Source organism: Podarcis liolepis (assembly GCF_965112155.1).
Source record: "Podarcis liolepis genome assembly, chromosome: 2".
NCBI lineage: Eukaryota > Metazoa > Chordata > Lepidosauria > Squamata > Lacertidae > Podarcis > Podarcis liolepis.
Window position 1 is genome coordinate 86044184 of NC_139555.1, and position 16310 is coordinate 86060493.

At 44.3% G+C, this 16310-nt stretch overlaps 1 long non-coding RNA gene across 1 annotated transcript in view; it reads left to right on the forward strand.

Moving 5' to 3' along the window:
* LOC310699190 overlaps nt 1–12590 on the forward strand; it is a 34404-nt gene extending 21814 nt beyond the window's left edge. Inside the window, exons 3-4 of the long non-coding RNA XR_014521984.1 lie at nt 9846–9990; nt 11951–12590. This is a non-coding gene — a long non-coding RNA (uncharacterized lncRNA). The remainder of the gene's footprint in view (nt 1–9845; nt 9991–11950) is intronic.
* The last annotated feature ends 3720 nt before the right edge of the window (nt 12591–16310 follow it).

The window sequence follows — 16310 nt, forward strand, 5'->3', positions numbered from 1 at the left end:
TTATTATTATTATTATTATTATTATTATTATTATTATTATTATATCTTTCCGTGCTCTGACTTGTCAAATTAGTTTCTCCATCTGTGGTATTGATACATTTGTCTGTAGTTGTAGGTTTTATATCCTTCGCCTTACCCCAACCTGCTCTCCTTCTGAACAAGTGCTACTTGTTGCTGGTTTAATGGGGGTGGCTTGAAACAAATATCTTCTTCAATTATTTTAACCTCTTTTCCTCATTCTACCCACAAATTCCATCCACTCTTGCCTGAGTGGCAAGTGAAGAACAAACCAGATAACCAACTGGGCGGGGGAATCTGCTCAGTAAGCTATCCTGTCATTCTATACATTGTTTCTGGGTCCTGCCTTCTTTAAGGGGTGTGTGTGGTTGGGAGCAGAATAGTTGAGGCTGTCAAGAAATTGAAAAGAAAGAAGGAAAATATATATGTAGAATACAAACTCCCTCTGAGTGATTGCTAAGCTTTCCTGTCTTACATTAGTAGCCTGTATGGAATCCTCTTTGCCATAGAATTCAATTTATTTCCATTTAAAGGCTGTTCTTCTCAATCAATGCAGCTAATAAATAGCTGCTGATGGCCGTGACCCCTGGGCTGAGGAAAGAATTTATCTTCCGAGCCAATTAAAGGGATTGAACAATTCCTTTTAATAACGTTGTGGGATTTTAATACTAAAAAAAATGAAAAACTCCTCCTGTGCCTTGCTTGAAAGGGCCAGGCAGGCTCTGAAAGGGGGGCAGGTTGGGATTAGATTTTTTTAAACTTCCTTTGTACAGCTCCTCAGGGTGGTAGGAGTGGGGAGAGAAAGGCCTCCTTGGATGGATGCTGAGATGTGCTTGTCCTCAGCTACCCTTTAAGGGGAAAAAGAAGTGACATGGCTGTGATTTATGCCTCATTCTTTCGCAAACGAATCATCCAGGAGAGGCTTGGAAAGGTTCTGTAGAGATTAACGCACCTCCAAGACAGCAGGAGGGTGGGGTGGTGGTGGTGGAGGAAGAGAGAGACAGGGCAATGCCAGCCTAGGACTGCATGTGTATCTATCTCTGCCTGCTTGCATGGAGGCAGAACCTGTTGAGAAAAAGGGGGGAGGGAAGAAGAGGGACAGAGAAATGGCGCAAGGGGAACTGGAACATTAGAAGGCAATGTTAAAGTGCGGGGTGGGGGTGGGGTTCTGATCTACTATGCTTTCCAGAAATAGGATTATTCTTGGGTGCTATTTAGTGTAGTTGTTAAGAGTGGTGGACTCGTAATCTGGTGAACTGGGTTCGCATCTCCGCTCCTCCACATGCAGCTGCTGGGTGACCTTGGGCTAGTGACACTTCTCTGAAGTCTCTCAGCCCCACTCACCTCACAGAGTGTTTGTTGTGGGGGAGGAAGGGAAAGGAGAATGTTAGCCGCTTTGAGACTCCTTAGGGTAGTGATAAAGCAGGATATCAAATCTAAGTCCGTAAGGTGCTGTATGCAGGATGAGAATGGTAATAATTAATCCTTAATAAATAATAAAACATTATTCTCATCAAAGTGACATGGGAAACATGCTATGTCTTAAAATATTCTAATGTGATAATCGGTCTTTGGATGGAGAACTGACTGAGAATGAGTTTTAAATAATATGTCTTAAAACACACACACACTCAATGGCTAACAAAAAACTTAGAAACAAAATAGTCAAATAAATTCAAAAACAACCATATGATATAGTATAGGGAGAAAAATAGCAACAAACAAACAAACAAACAAACAAACAAACAAACAAACACAAAAGCAGTGAGAGATAACATAGCAACGAAGCTGGAGCTATACCAAAAGACTTCTGAAATAAAAAAAGAGTCTTAATATAATGCTGAAAGGCCAGAAGAGAGACAGACCTTCCATTTTGTTTTCCCATTTCTTTTCACTTTACCTTTTTTATTTAAAAAATGCATTAATTTGATTTGCATTCATTTTGTTTTTCATCCACCGTTATTTCAGATATGGAGTAGGTATATTTAGGCATTGTATAAAGTCATTTTAACTATTGTATAATGGATACAGTTTCATCACATTTTATTTTGGGTGTCCTGGGTATCCTTCAGGGACAAAGGGCAAGGTATACGTTTAATGAATAAATAGGTATCTCCCAATTCCTTTAGCTTTTCCACTGACTTCATTGGGACCCTGAGCCAATTTTCAATGGGACATCCAGTCAACTGCCTGTAATTTCACTTTCCACCCTCATCCAAAAATGGCATGGAACTTTCTGGCTTTCTACTACACCCTTGAAAGATCAGAGGTGTCAAATTTCAGAATAACAGGATGGGGGTTCCCCATTTTAGAGTAAATTACCGGTAAAAAGGAGCCCAGAAATATTCAATTATGTTTGATGTTCTCCAGACACCCTGCAGCCTTTACACAACCTGTACAGGAACTTCTAAATAGAGATTTCAAGTGTTAAAAGTTTCAGTTTCACTGTCAATTTCACTGCACTCTCTCCTTTATTCTATTTTTAAATTTGTTTTAAAAGTGAATGTTGCTTGAGTGCCTCTTTTCTGAAAACTTGGTAGGGGTAGGGGTGCACGCGCGCAATGTTCTTACCTGTGTGCATTTTCTCATTGTGTGGACTTTTTTTTTTCAGGGGGGGGGAACATGTGCCCCCCACCCCAATAGTGTTAGACTAGGAGTCCCATTGTTCCTGCACCAGTGGCCTTGCAGCATATATTGGGTCAGTGATGTACTGAGATAGTCTCATGGCGGTCATGAAGGCCTGAGCTAAACCTGTCAGGGTGGCCCAGCTGTGGATGTCAAAGTCTCCCAGAATAAAAATCCTGCAATTTTTCTTACACCAGCTCAAGTAGAGAGCCTGCTGAGCAGGGAAGTGGGTGGTGAGGGATCTCTTGGTGAAGGAGATTGAATTCTTATGTATGATGGCAACTCCACCTTCAACCCTCGCCCTCTGTGCAGGAGGACAGAGCTGAGTCAGATGCGTCCCACCCAGCTCACCCACCCAGGTCTCAGTAATACATGCCAGGATGCCCCCTCAATCCACAATTAAGCCATACATGACTGGCTTGACATCCAATAAGAGCACCAGCAGGCCAGAGGGCTGGCTGGCAGAGCAACCTAGGACTCATTCAATGGAGGCAGAAGGAGGGACAACTGTCAAACAACTCTCCCTTCTCCTCCTCACCCAGCCAGTCCCATCTCTGAAACCATCTGTAATCTTACTTAAGGCAGCCTAGATACCCCCAGCTACAGAATGATTCCCCAGGTAAAAAAGGTAAAAGATAAGGGACCCCTGGATGGTTAAGTCCAGTCAAAGCAGACTATGGGGTTGTGGTGCTCATCTTGCTTTCAGGCTGAGGGAGCTTGTTTGTCCACAGACAGCTTTCCGGGTCATGTGGCCAGCATGAATAAACCGTTTCTGGCACAGCGGGACACCATGCAGAGTGCACGGAAACGCTGTTTACCTTCCTGCCGGAGTGGTACCTATTTATCTACTTGCACAAGCGTGCTTTCGAACTGCTAGGTTGGCAGGAGTTACCACCAACCTTCTGATCGGCAAGCCCAAGAGGCTCAGTGGTTTAGACCACAGCGCCACCCCATGATTCCCCAGGCACATTGCCCCTTGCCACCCAACAGCTTAGCATCTCACTCACATGGTTACGGCTTGAGAGGAGGGGATGTTGTTTTTTGAACAAAATGTAAGCAGCCCAAACCGTAATGTGCAAAGTGCAATACCTGTGCAGCTGTACGTTATAAACTAAGCAACAGTGGAGACCAAAGGGGTACAATAAATAGATATGGAGCACAGTTATAAAAATGTGCAACAGCAGAATGCAATAAACAAAACACAGACGATGAAGTGCATATAATTATACAATGGTTAAAAGCAGCAAGCAAGAACATAATATTGGGTAGTGTCAATGTGACAGTGATGCAGTTATGGCTTCCCCCCTTCCATGACTACCCAGAGAGTGGCAGATTATGGGGGCAGCAGCCACCAGGCCTGGCACCAGCATATCAGCTGGTATAGCCAAGCCAGGACAGCATGCTTCCTTTCCTCATATTAAAATAATAATAATACTTTGTACTCAGGGAGCAGCCGGCTGGGCATGTAGATGGCTACAGATGCTCATTTTATTATTTTTACTTTAAAAATATATTAGCCCTTTCTACTACAAAATGTTGCTTATTCCCAAGCAAATGTGTTCAGCATCAGGGAAGCAGAAGCAAAACCCATTTTATTCCTGCAGTTATGATGGTGCTCTGATTTAAGTGAATTTAAAATCGCACATGCTCAGAGTATTTATTCCTGGTTTGTTTGTTTTTTTTAAATGAGAGTTTGCAACCTTTTTAGTTCTGCTTTTGTTCTAACATCTCAGGAATGCAGAAGCTGTTGCAAAGCAGGGAATGATGAGGGTGAGGGAGAAATGTTAATGATGTGCTTTGCTACTGAAGTATTACACATGGCCACCTAAAGCCCACCCACCCCTCCCTGGAAAGACCATTAAGTCTAAAGTTCCCTACTTGCATCACTATTTCCAAGTAAATGTGCATTGCAATACAGCCTTACAGCTTAGTGTTCATTTAGAAGAAACAATGGATGGAATTCAACACAGTTTTATCCAGAGTAGACCTGCTGAAGTTCATGGACCTAACTTAGTTGTGTTCATTAATTTTAATGGGTCCACTATGAGTCACACTTAGACCAACCAATGGCGGCAGGACGTACTTCCATGTAGGGCTGCCAATCTCTTTGGTGCAGGAGGAAATCTATTTTGAGACTCTAACCTGACCAAGGTAAGTCTTTAACTCGCTTTAATGTATGAAGTATTCACAGAGTCTCTGGAGTGATGGTATAAAATGCCTAAATTAAAAGATATATTGATTTGCTTCTTAGCAGGAAGCAGCTAAATGAAGTGAACGAAACAGAAAACAAGGGCAGCGTTGTGTATTTTTTGCTTGATTCAAATTCAGCCATGTTGGCTGTGGTGAGCTGTTTGCACTGATGAAAGCTCTTTTGCTATATAGGTGGTGACCATTTCACACGGGGCTCCTGCTCCCGGCCTCCGTGCATGTCGGTGGAGCGCGTTTAATCGTGCGCTGCCCCTTTCCTCCCCATTCTGCCTTCTTCCGGGTCCAAAAAGACCTGCGTGTCAGCGGTCGCATGCCAGTTGGGAGTGCTTAAAATGATCGCTGCCTGAATATAGTCACAAATAATTCTCATTTGACACAAACAGAAGCTAGTTGTATGTTGCTTATGGTCAGTCATTCAAGCCTGAGCAAATCGTAGCCACAATGCTAAGCAACTCCCTTCTTGTGGAGAAACATAGAACAGGGATGGGGAACCTGTGGCCCTCCATATGTTGTGGAACTACAGGTCTCATAATCACTGATGATTTAACCTGTTGACTGGGCTTATGAGAGCTGGTGTCCAATGAAACCTGGAGGCCCACAGACATCCCATCCCTGTGCTAGAACATGGCCTGAATGCAGCCAATGGATTTTTCATGCAAGCATTAAGCCTGTATCATCGGCTGTATATCTCAGCTTCCAAGAATCACAGGTAGGGAGGGTGTTTTGTGCTCAAGTTCTGTCTTTGAGCTTCTTGTAGGCATCTGGCTGGCTACTGTGAGAACAGAATGCTGGGCCATATGGGCCATTGGCCTGATCCAGCAGGCTCTTCTTGTGTTCCTTTTCCTTGCCCCCTATCTCCTACATTAAAGTTCAGCCTTGTATACTGCACTGCAGCCATAGGCAGTAAGGAATTCTATGCAGGCAAGTGTGTGGGACGGGGTCCTCTGACTCTCTTGTGCATCCAGCATGCAAGCCAAGTGAGAGGAGCAAAACCTGCTTCTTTGCACAGGAATGCAGCAGGCTGCTGCAGGAGGGACAGAGTTCTCTGTTCCTTCGCTCCCAGCTCCCAGCAAGTGAGTAAATTTATTTTGCAAGCTAATAACTACAGTGGACTTGTGTACGAGGCCAATTGTGTTTGCTTCATTGACTTGTATGTGACAAGGGAAAGGGTTCTACCAGAATAAAACATGAGGGGGGGGTGGAGCTTTCCATCTTCGAAGTCACTCCTTTTACTTGCATGCAGGGGTGGATGAATCTGTCAATTTCACTTTCTCTCCATTTCTCATTTCCCCAGCCTTAAATTCAGTTAGTGCCTTGTGAAAACCCCATCTTACCTGCTGAATCAGATCTTATTAGATGCGCCGGAAATCCGGAGAGAGATTGTGCTTAAGCGAGCTTCAATTCGGCGGGTAAGATCAGATTTTCGAGAAGCACATAAATGAGAAAAAGCTCTTGGACCTAGGAGAATTAATCGGCGCACAATACGTTCAAAATACAGGTCAGGTGAAAGTCCTAGGAGGACCTATTTTTTTTGTAAATGTTGCCTACTAAATCCATAGGGCTAGTTTCCATGTTGAGATAATTAAGATTAGCATGATTTTCTTTCAGTTTTCTTGGTGTGTGTGTGTGTGGAAACTGGGCAAATAGGATCTGAAGCATAGAGCAGTAGGCAGAGGCTGCCTGCCAAAGTAACAGAAGCCTTCAGACAGAATGTACAATCTCCTAGGCCAGGGCTTAAACGGAACAATCTCGTCAAAGTGAGAAATCAGTTTAAGCCTTGTATAGAATGGAGCTTTTGAGTGGAGGAACACTAATAAATCCAGCAGTGCCCCCTGGCAATTCATAACTAACAGCTAACAAGTGCGTGTGGATGTGTGCGTGGTGCTCTTGAGAAATGAGAACATTTCCACTCTGGTGCTTCTCAATTTTGAAGTGAGAAAGGGTTAGGCTTGAATTTCCATCCTTGCTGTTGATGGAAGAGATAACCAACAGCAGAGGGTTTGAAGAGAGCTGTGACTGCAGCTCCACCTCCTGCAATTTGCAGCCTTTCAGCAGCAACTCGGCTTGTCCTCCACTTTTTAATGTTCATCTCTCATTAATTAATGGGTGAGAAACTCCCTCCCCCTCCCCCAAGCACAGGGGTGCTTCAGAAAAGAAGACTTGATTTAGAAGAGTAAAGAACTGCTGGAGTTGACTTGGAAGTTTGTCTGAGGAAGAGCTGAATGTTGACTTGGAAGTTTGTCTGAGGATGAGGATTCCTTGCATTACGTCACATACATCCTGCCCCTTTGTGCAGTATGACTTCACCTCTGGATTCTGACTCTTAAGAGCCCATTCCCATCACTAATTTCTTACCTGTGTCTGAGGAACCTTTGCATCTTTCGGCCTGGTGTGCAGGTAATGAAAAATCATAGTTTCCCCACTACATGCCTGAGCTGACATGAGCCACAGGCTGGGCAGCCTAAAACCCTGAAGAACTGCTTCCATTCATGGAAGCAACAAGGCATCTTGCTATGGGCAGGACTAGCTGGTGTGGTGGAGCCTTGCTGCAGAGTCACCCTGCGGTGCTTTTGCCTCTTACTAGGAAGATGTGGGGGCAGGATAGGGTGACGACAGTTGGGGCTGTGTGGGTGTCCCGGTGGAAGGGCCGCATTGGCTCTGCCAGTGTGCTTGCAAAGCCCTGGTATCACTTCCTTACCCACCTTGGCAAGCAGCAGCAAGGCCTGTTTAGGGAAGGTGGCTCCATGATACCCCCATCTCAGCCCCACTGAGCTGTCCACTCCTGCCAAAGTCTAGTTTATTAGTGACAGTCAGGTGCCACCTGTATCATCAGTACCAGTAAATGGATATCAGTGCCAATACATGGATTCTGTTATGACTTATTGGTACTCATGGTAGAGCTGTTGGTTGACTTTCACTAATAAACAATTCCGAGGAAGTTGCCTTATACCCAGTCAGACCATTGGTTTCTCTCGAACAGTATTGTCTGCTCATGCTGACTGGCAGTGGGTATCCAGGGATTCAGACAGCTTTATCTGGAAATGCAAGATGACAATGATGATAATGATAATAATGATAATACCTGGAAATACCAGGGATTTGACCTGGGATGCTCTGCATGTAAAGTATACAGCATTCCACTGAGCTATAGCCCTTAATGTGAGTAGTTGGCTTGTGTGAACTGTGCAACGTCAAGGCAATTAAAGCCTACACCCACTTACCTGTGAGTAACTCACTGGGTGAGCTCACTGGGACTTACTTCTGATTAGGCATGCATTGCACTGCACTGTGACTTATGCAAAATCACTCTTTCTCTTTGGCAAAGAGGTAGAGGCCCACTTTCCAGTTTATCGGATGTTCCCAGCTCCAGTGTTCTTCTACTCTCATAAGTCAATCTCTTGCAGGACTGCAGCTTATAGTTCTATCCAAGTCCAGGGGTGGGCAAGGGAGAGGGAGAGAAAGAGATGCTGTAAAATCCTGCACCCATGATTCTACACACAGTGGGACCTGCTTCCAAGTAAACATGTACAGAATTGCAGTCTTCATGGTTAAATGCTGGGGTGTCACCTGAGTTGGCCAATCGATGATGCCAAAGCTGGATATGAGTTTTAGGCTGCATGGATGCCAATATTCTCACAATGACACCCACCCACCCAAAAGCCTCTTCTACTGACTGAAAGTGAAGGCTGGGCAGGTTTTTAAGGCAAATGTTTATACAACTGAAATTGGAGAAAAATGAGGGCAGGATCAAGCTAAGCCACATTGACTTCAGTGGGAGAGAATGAAGCCCAGACCTGCCTCTGAGATCTGTGGGGCTTAATGGGCTTGATTTACATGGGATTGCACTCTGATAAAAAATGTTGTGGGGTTTTTTGTGGTCCCATGTCAGATAACATTCCTAGAGAGCTGGGAAGGACTCTCCACTGCTGTCTCACAAAGCCATTTTTATCATGTACTGTTTCCCCCACATTTATTTGCTTTTTTTCTTTTATCAAAAGGAATGAAAATAGAACGTCTGGCCAAATAAAAAAAAAGCCATCTGGCTGTTGAATAGGGCCTGATTTTCAAATGAACTCAGCTACCATTATTTGGTCTAGATTTCAACGGAGCTGCTTGGTTCCTTTTCATTAAATGTCCCCAACTATTTTTAAAATCTGGTGAACAGGCCAAAAATGAGAAACGAAAACCACGGAAAGCTCTCCACTTCTGCTATGACTCCCTCCGAAAAGGTGCTGGAGGGAAAAACAGGAGGGGAACTCTATAGAAAACCTAGATTTTGGCTCAGTCCTGCCATATACTGTGAGCCAAAAGGTTTTTTGGTGTTTTTTTTTTGCTTCCAGTGCCCAGGACTGTTCCTGCTTAAGCTAGTTACAAGTGCATCTATAATTACACTGAAGGACTCCACTCAGGTGCTTGCATGGTGGTAGCACTTTATTACACGTCAAATCCCATGCTGTTTTACAACATAGTTTCTATGGTTACTCGTCGCCACCCTCTGTAACCCGCAGAGCCCACAAAGGGACGGGATTGCATTTCACAGAGGCAACTCAAACCGCCGTGTACGGAAACTGTTTTAGAAACCGACACGAGGCTAAGCGCTAACCCCGCTGTGCGGCCCTGCTTGCAAAGCAGCTGGCACCATGGTGCCAGGAAAACACAGAAGGTCAGCCAGAGGGTGTGAGCGGCTGTTGGACCTTGGGATGCTCACCTGGAGCTTTTGACAAACCAGCCTCTCACCTTGTTTGTCAGGGAAAGCTCACACATGCCAGCAAATGATGGGAGCTGAGGGAGCTGGGGAATTAGGTGGTTTCGTGCTTCCCTTACTTTCCCGAGCCAGCCCTTTTCAACCATAGCCCATTACCTCGTGAGGAGAGAGTGAGAGAAATGCAGGTGTGTGGTACGCTTTGTAACAAACTGGGAATCTGGCAGGTGTTCAGAAGGGGATAGTGCCGTAGTTCAGAGATAATGCATGCAGAACAGGGCTTTTTTTTCAGCCAGACGTCACCAGAAATCAGTTCCAGCACCTCTCAGGTGGGCGCCATTGCCAATATAAGAGAACATAGTGAGTTCCGGCACCTCTTTTTCTAGGAAAATAGCACTGATGCAGAAGATCCCAGCTTCCACCCCTGGCATCTCCAGGTAAGGCTACAAATGTCCCCTGCCTGAACCCATTGAAAACTGCTGCCTGTCTGTGAGAGCAATACTGAGTTAAATGGACCAATGGTTTGATCTGGTGTAAGGTACACAAATGTACCGACACAAAGTCAATGCTAGTCTTGCACTGGCATCTCTTGTGCAACAAATGCAGCATCTCTCCTGCCCTCCAAGATTCTCACTGCTGGGGGCAAAAAAGAAGAAGAAGCTTAAACCACTCTCTCTTTCTGTGGCCAAATTCACAATTGCCTCTTTCTACTCCCTCCCTCTTGGCATGTGCTTTCCTGGACTGAAGAACAAAGGCCTCATGTAGCTGTGGCCTGCATCCCAAGCCAGCCTCTGTTTCCCAGTAATGAGCATTGATTGTTAGTGCCTAAGCCACCAAACAGACCAGTGTGGCTTGTGGCAACATTAAAAGAGGAAAAGAAAAGGTAGCATTATAATTTAGTCACCAAAAACACAGTAAAAAGTGATTATTAATACAGTGAATCATCTGTGATGAACCTTTACACAGAAATCTTGAAAGCTTGATTGAAAAGTAAAAGCATTCCCCACATGAAGATTATGCTAATTACTGTTGTCCCTTGGCTGTGTAAACAGGGATATAATTCCAGAGGAAGTCCAAATTTTCCCATGCATTTTCAGGATAAAACCCTACTTCAGAGGAGCAAGGGTGGTGAGAATAACTGCAGCAGAAAGCTTTGCAATCTAGTGGTTAGATTCGGACTAGGGGTAGATGAATCCATCAGTTTCAGTTTTTCATTTTCCAAATCATAAATACAGTTGTAGGCCACGTTTCCACATTAGTTGGGATTGGAAAAAACCACAAATGTTATCATGAAAATTCAACAACATTTTAGGCTATATATCTCCTAATATACTTATTTCTGCAAGCAATTGCTACCAATATGATGCATTTTGTGCATCATATATGCCCTTTGTACACACTTTTGCCTATTCCCCATCTTTGTACCTATTTTTCAGTTGGAGAACTACACCACAACATTCAGAGACTTGCAGGTTTTGAAGGAAATAGGAGTTATGGGTTTGGGAAATGGGAACTAAACAAAACCTTTCCCCCATCCTTAACTAGAACTGGAGAGAGCCAAGTTCAAATTTTGTCATGGCCATGAGGCTCAGTGGGTGGCTTTGAGCTAGTCACTATCTTTCAGCCTAACCTGCCTTGCAGGACTGTTGTCAGGATAAAAGGGGAAAGCATGTACGCCACCTTGAATTCCTGTGGAAGAAAAGGAAGAATATAAACGTAATAAATTAGCAAAGGTCTCATCAGAAGAACTGTGTCTAGGCCTGGCCCAATAAACCCAGAACAAAGACTGTGTGCACATACATGACTTCCCCAAAGAATTCTGGGAACTGTAGCTTTTTAAGGGAGCTGAGAACTGTAGCTTTTTGAAGGTGAAATTATGGTTCCATAGATTCTTTGGGGGAAACCATGTGCTTTAAATGTGAGCTAAATGTGCTCTAGACGTATGATGTGGTTGTGCCCGTAGTGTATTTCAACTTAAATTATAGCAATTATTTGTACGTTTGCACCTGTACATATAAATTAGAGTATTATTTTAAGATCAAAAGCTGGAAAGAATTGAACTTTGCATTTCAGTGTTGGCATCTCCACCCCCTACCCAAACATTTAAGTTACTCTGCTCATTTTATCAGTCAGATCTAGAAAATGGTGATTCCTGATTTGGCGTGTGTTTGTATGTGTGTGCCATGCATAATTCAGCCGAGTATTTTAACATAAGCTGATCTCTGGGGATAAATTGAATGAGCTATTGCTGGTTCTCAGTGCACTCACGGTTGCTGCTCCCAACTAAAGTTCACATGCGGGAACCATGAGTGCTCATTATCAATTACAGAGATTGTTCCCATTGTGAAAATTCTCAGGCTGCAGGAGATCTAACATTCTTTGCACTTTGTTCTGCAGATCTATTGTGATGTGCCCTTTTCAAGCCGCAGCCAACTGCATCGAAATCTTGACTGACACATCTTATCTGATAGGGCTTGCTTTCCCACTAGCTGCTTTTTAGAGTGATAAATGTCAGAAGTTTTGGAGTTTCTTGTATCGGAGTGTTCCATCTGAGGCTTTGAGGCAGGCAATTATCCCCGGATCCACAGGACTTTGTGATGCATTCTGGGCCAAGGCTTGTTTTACAGAGCCTTCAAAGGTTCACACAACGGCAAGGATTGGGGGAAAGCCTGCTCTGGCTAGGGAATGGAATAACAACCAAGATTAAAATAAGGATTCCCCCATTTAAATTATTAAGACTAGATGTGATTTGAACAGAATCATCATTGAAGTCTGAACCAGAGATAGAGATGCTTAGCTATAGCTCTTCCTTTTGTGTCCTGGTCCAGCAAAAGAGACGCTTGAGTGACAGCTTTTCTTGTGTGCAGTTTTTCTTTCTGGAATAAAGCATGCTTGCACAGATGGAATGCTGATGAACATGGTGATGCAAATCTGAAAGAAAACTGTCCAGTGTGATCTGGGATGCACATTCCCATCTGAATACCCTCCAACGTTTCTCCAATAGTAATAGGGACTTTGAATGATAATGAATAATGATGATGATACTCCACCCCTCTGACTGGCTTGCCCTAGCTGCTCTAGGCTGCTTCCAACATACATAAAAACATAGAGCATTACACATTTAAAAACTTTCCTATACAGGGCTGCCTTCAGATGTCTTCCAAAGGTTGTGTAGTTACTTATCTCCTTGGCTCTGGGATCGCATAACTCCATGCCCTCCAACATTTCTCTCATGAAAATAGGGACATCCTAAAGAAAAGCAGGACATTCCAAGATCAAATCAGAAACTAGGATGGTTTCTGTAAATCCACGACTGACCCTGGAAAATAGGGACATTTGGAGGGTCTGCACCTGCTGTTTTTTGAGGGGTGGGACTGTGGACAGCACTAAAGCAGTATCATGCCCTGAGGGGGATTGGAGGCCATTTTGAAACACAAATCCCCACAGCCACTGGCCAGAGAAGCAGCAGCCTCGGGGAGCTTACTTCCTTCTCCCTGCCAAAAACACTTGGTTCCAACAGCCAGGGAGGAGCCAACCTGTCATTTTTAGTTTCTCTCAATTTCTCATTTCCTCAGTCTTAAGTTCAGTTCTACACATTAAGTTCGGTTCTCCACGTTCTTTCCTCACAATGTGTTCTGGGTTTTCCCCAAAACCTCCAGAGCCAAACTGTGTTTGTATGTGTTCAGGGGACATGGGGGGTAAGGAGAGGAGAGAAAGTCCCATTGCACAGACAGAAGTCCTGGCACTAATGGGTCTACTTCCTTGGGTTCAACCCTAAGCGTCAGAACTGAGTAACTCTAACCTTGTTTAAAAGCTGCATTCCAGACAACTGCTTCATTGAAGGGAAAGAGAATCAACTTTTAGATTCATAGAAAAATCCTTCGTTTTTGGTTGATGCTAAACTGTGATGCTCCCTTAAACTGAGATTTCAAACAAAAAATAAGAGAAATGACAAAAACACTAAGGTTACAATCCTACTTCTGAGCAGATGCATACAAAATTGTGCAGGAAATGGTCAAAAGATCATGGCAATGCTTGGGCACTATTGACTAACTTGTCTTCATTGCAGCTTACAGGTGGGGGACTCCTGTCCTTTGTCATCATGTTCCTATAGAGGAGCATTCTTGACAGCTGTGATTATCTCCACAGCTTTGTTAAAACTTCATGGCCATGTCAAGAAATTGACTGTCAACCTTATGCCTGCCTCCCAACTTCTCACTTGAATCACCAAGTGTCAAAATGGGGCAACACATTGTCAGTATAGTTCATAATATTCTGGAAAGGTATTTGACCTGATTAAAGGTTTCCTCCTCCCCATCTGCTGTCAAAGGAAACAGGGAGGAGGGGAATCCTTTTCTATTGACAAGAATCAAGACTCTGCCTTGGGAAATTAGGGCTCCATAAGCACGATGCTCTAATACCATCCATACTTTATTGTTTGCATTAAGAATGCATGCTTAGGTGGACATAGCAGACTATAACTAGCCTCCCGGCATGCTTTATCTAAAGGATGCCTGTGCCTTGAAAGGGACTATCACTAACATTTCACCCCACCCCACTTGTGATTCTCAGCAGCTGGTAATCAGAGGCATACTGCCCCCAACAGTGGAGGTAGAAAATAGCCCAAAGTACTGGCTGCTGAGATGGAGTGGAGCTTTCTTCCCAACACTGATGTTTCTGCAGCTTACCTGGTCAGGACTGGAGCATAGCAGGTCAGGACTGCATGAATACACAGGTGCTTTAGCCGGTGTATCTGTGCAACTTGACAGTGCTCTGCCCCAGCCCTGTCTAGGTAAGCTGCAACAACATCTGTGTTGGGAGGGCAGCTCCATGGCTGCACGCCACCACTCCAGACAGTACTGGCCCCAATGACAATGAACCTGCAGCAGGGAAGCCTACATACCTAAGCATGTAAGTTTCCATGCACTCTGGAGCACAGATTACAAGGGATTCCTGAACGTGTAAAGGTCTACATGCATAGACCTCTGCAGCTCTGATGTCCACTCCTAATGCATGGAAATTGGGGCAGGGCAGGAGAAAATCTGCAATGTGAAAGAGCTACTGCCTCTGTCAAATTCACTGTGTTCATTCTCCTCACCTGCATAAGAAGTGGTGTATTCCATTCAAGTAGTTAGATAGTCAAGAGCAACATCACTGCAGGAACTAACCTCTGATTTTCCCTAATGCCATGTTTGGTTGTGTGGTGCGCCCTTACTGTAATTGTAAAGATGCTTGATTGAATTAAACTCTCGTTCTGGAAGATGTTGCTGTGAGCTTTTTATGGGAAGGCATGCAATAATTTAAAGGGATTGTTGGATGATATATCTCCTCCAAAATCAACGAACAGTTTCTACACTTGTAGGACTGCCAACTGGCCATAAAAAACAAAAAACAAAACCTGGATGCTTTCTTTCTGTTTACCCATTTGCCAAAAAAGCAAGCTGCAAGGCTGTCTCCTTCTCTTCTCTCCTCTCCTCTGCTTCCCACCAGCCATTCTGAACCAACAAACTTTGCATCAGGCAGTGCTCACAGTCCTTGCAAAAACTGCTGTGTCTCACCCTAGAGCCCCTTCTAGGCTCTGCCCTTGAACATTCAAAAACTCACGAGCTCTCCTCAAACTGTTAAATCCTGTTGAGCTTGGTTCTAAAGCACTCCTCTCCCCAAAACGCATTTTTAAATTATCATCTCAAGAGTTGGGAACCCTATTTGCAGTTATCCCTTGCTCACATTCCTACACAGTAAAACAAATTCAATTTGTTTGTAGACTGTGGGCCTGCAGAGAGCCCAGCTGCCTGACTTTGAGGAACGAATACACAGCTGATTGGGCCATGTTTCCTAGTTTGAAGTGGGTGGAAAAGAGGCTTCCTGAAGAAGCTGTTATTTACATTTGAAACCAACCAACAAACCTGTTAGAGCCAGTTGTAACTGATGATTTAATGCTGGTCCAAGTGTTGTAGCACCTGCTTCGTTTTGTATATATTTGCAGTTTTGAAATGTCTGTGATTCGAAAGGAAAAAATGACATGTTTTGGAATAGTTTAATAAAAATTAAAGAAACTGCTAGAAAGGGAGGAGGGAAGCATGACAACATAAATAGCAAACTAACATCCTGCTCTCACAGTGGGCAACTAGATGCCCTAATGAGAAGACACAAGCAGGACTTTAGTGCAGCCGTACTCTCAGGCCTGGATAGCTCAGTTGGTTAGACCATGGTGCTGATAACACCAAGGTTGCAGGTTCGATCCCTGTATGGACCAGCTGCATATTCCTGCACTGCAGCGGGTTGGACTAGATGATCCCCAGGGTCCCTTCCAACTCTACAGTTCTATGATTCTATGATTCTCAGCACTTGTGATTCTCGACAACTAGCATTCAGAGGCATATTGTCACTGACTGTGGGGTGAACATCATCACTTGAAAGCCAAATTCAGAGGCGTCCAAGTTGGTGGTTATCATTACCTCTTGTGGGCGCGAATTCCACAGTTCAAACAGTAGCAGGTGGGAGGGTGAGGTGCTGCCTCTCGCCTGGCCTCTGGCTGGTTGCGTTGCAGCTGCTTCCTGGGAGGCAGAGGGTGAACAGCAAGGCAGCAGGCAGGAGCACTAGATTGGCTCTGCTTGTGTGCTTGAACTGCATCACCCTTGCCGCTGCCTCACCTGTATACCCCTCTATCCCACCAACCAGAGGGGTCAAAGGCAAGGTGGGGAATCGGTGGGGTCAAAGGCAAGGTTAAGACAGAAGTGGCAAAGAGGATGAGAGT